Raw genomic sequence first — 3402 nt, forward strand, 5'->3', positions numbered from 1 at the left:
TTGGATGGAGGTCATGACCTTTGGGTAGTGAAAGAATCGCAGATACAAGCAGCTGAAATGAGTTTCCTCTAGAGGGGGGGTCTGGACTCAGCCTTAGAGAGAGGGGGAGGAGCCTATACATTCAGAGGGAGCTCGGGGTAGAGACGCTCCACATCTAAAGAAACCAGATGATTCAACATCGGATCCGGATCCTCCTGGACGCCCCCCTTTGAAGGTTTTCTGGGGCCCTCAAACCGGGAGGAGACTCTGGGTTGACTCACTGCACCTGCTGCATCTGTTTGTGTAAATCTTAATGTGACTTTGATCTTTCCACCCTGAGGTCAAACCTTCATCACATGAAACATTAAAGAGACAGACCTCTCACTCCTCAGACACTTTGGTTTCCCGTCCTCTGTCTGACACTTCAAAGCGTGGGACCCTAACCCTAACCCTAACCCCTTACCCCCCCCTACCCTACCCCTAACCCCCTAACCCCCTAACCCTAACCCCCTAACCCTAACCCCCTAACCCCCTAACCCTAACCCACACTGAACGCTCAGCGGGTTCTGAGTGTCGTCTGAAACCACACGGTGTTGTTTTATGTATGTGAGAAATCCTGCCATGTTTACCAGATCAGACTCACATTATAGGTATTCTAGGAAACGGGAGCATGCTCATAAAAAAACTAAATGCACTGCAGCTCTCTGACTGTCCAATCACAGAGCTCGCCAACGAGCCGACCAGCGGCTTAACAAAAAATGCTTTTTACATGTTTCCAAATCAAATTGAAATAACGGCTGTAAAGTTTACATGTTGTTGTTAAATTATCTTCACGGGTCGACGGACGCTAGTTTGATGGCAGCTCATCGAGCGGCGCTCGGGTCAGAAGTGCATCACATGACCTGTATTATACGTCATGTGACGTCTAAGACATAAAGACACACAGACAGCGTCTCACTTGTATTGCTGATGGTCTTTCGTGCTGCGTGTTTTGGCCATGAACCGCTCGGCGAGCTTCTCCAAGTTTCTGGAATATTCCGTCTCGATCTCGGCCTTCTTCCTGAAGAAATCCTGCAGGTCCTGAAGCAGCTGGACCCGCATCTCCGTCTGCTGCTCCAGACACCGCTGCTGCTCCACCAGCTGCGCCCGCACATCTATACACACACACACACACACACACACACACACACACACACACACACACACACACACACACACACACACACACACACACACACACACACACACACACACACACACACACACACACACACACACACACACACACACACACACACACACACATTATTTTAACATACATAGAATCAGAGTAAAAACATGAAATCATAACTTTGTATATCAATGTTTTTGTAACAAGATCATCGCTGCGCTGACTCCACCGAGGGACCTGCTGGAGGACATCCAGAGGACCATTGTGGACTTCTTCTGGTCTGGCTGCCACTGGATCAGGGCAGCAGCTCTCTACCTGCCGTTAGCTGAAGGTGGGCAAGGACTTATTGATATCCAGGGGGCAGGTTTTGTTCTGAACCTGAAACTCTCACACACTTGTTTGTTGACTGTTCACGTCTCGCTCCTCTCTTTGAGATTTGATCTAAATGGTTTCAGGCTCTTGGGGAGGTCTTTTCTTTTCTTTTGTTTGTTTGTGGTCCGAAGTACTCGGCTAAGAAAAAGGCCGTTCACACACTGATGAACTTTCTGTCAGGTTCTGCTAAGCTAGCTGAGCAGGAAGAACCAGGACAAGGACTCTGGGTGTGTGGATCCTGTGATGGTTCTGAAGGGACTTGTGGAGTTTGCCTATTATAACATGATGACTGACGTGCAGACCTTCACATGTGGGCTGTTGGGGGGCTCTGTGCTCAGTGGGGGAGGGGGGACAACTGCTGGAAACATTCTGATTTTTGTTGCTTATTTTTTTGTAAGACAGAAATCTGACTGAAATTAATAAAGGTTTAAAAAAAAAAAAATCAAAAATCTCTCTCTAACTGTAATCTGTAAAATTACTGATCAACACGTTTCGCTCAAAGGAGTCACCTTGGTCGACTTCACACACACACAAACAGACACACACATACACACACAGACACACACATACACAAACAGACACACACATACACACACACATACACATACAGACACACAGACACACACACACATACACATACAGACACACAGACACACACATACAGACACACACACACAGACACACAGACACAGACACACACACACACACACACACACACACACACACACAGACACACACACACAGACACACACACACAGACACACAGAGACAGACACACACACAGAGACACACACACACACACACAGAGACACACACAGACACACTCACAGAGACACACACACACACACACACACACACACACACACACACACACACACTATCAGGATGTAATGCCTGCCTGCATGCTTCACTGGTCGTGTTGTTTCAGAGCTTGATCTATCTGCAGAGAGAGAGAGAGTGGGTACAGAATACACAATACCCCCCCCCCCCCCCCCCCCATCACACACACACTGACACACAGCAAGACACGCACATGAATCCCTTCGGGGACTCTATCCACTCCACTACCTGTTGTCTTGGCAACCACACTGTCTGTGAACCATGCGAAGAAGAAGGTGAATCCAAGAGCTCTATTCTGCTGTTACGACACACACACACACACACACACACACACACACACACGCTAAAAGCTAAACCTACATACATGTGTTTGACATGTCCATTGTGTCAAACCTGAAATCTACTTTGAGAATTAATTATTATCAGTGCTTCATGTGATCTTGTAGTTCTTCCTGTGATCTTGTAGTTCTTCCTGTGATCTTGTAGTTCTCTGTGATCTTGTAGTTCTTCCTGTGATTGCGTAGCTCTCTGTGATCTTGTAGTTCTTCCTGTGATCTTGTAGTTCTTCCTGTGATCTTGTAGTTCTCTGTGATCTTGTAGTTCTTCCTGTGATCTTGTAGTTCTCTGTGATCTTGTAGTTCTCTGTGATCTTGTAGTTCTCCTGTGATCTTGTAGTTCTCCTGTGATCTTGTAGTTCTTCCTGTGATCTTGTAGTTCTTCCTGTGATCTTGTCGTTCTTCCTGTGATCTTGTAGTTCTCCTGTGATCTTGTAGTTCTCTGTGATCTTGTAGTTCTTCCTGTGATCTTGTAGTTCTTCCTGTGATCTTGTAGTTCTGTGATCTTGTAGTTCTGTGATCTTGTAGTTCTCTGTGATCTTGTAGTTCTCCTGTGATCTTGTAGTTCTTCCTGTGATCTTGTAGTTCTCCTGTGATCTTGTAGTTCTTCCTGTGATCTTGTAGTTCTTCCTGTGATCTTGTAGTTCTGTGATCTTGTAGTTCTCTGTGATCTTGTAGTTCTCCTGTGATCTTGTAGTTCTTCCT

This window comes from Symphodus melops, assembly GCF_947650265.1.
Source record: "Symphodus melops genome assembly, chromosome: 22".
NCBI lineage: Eukaryota > Metazoa > Chordata > Actinopteri > Labriformes > Labridae > Symphodus > Symphodus melops.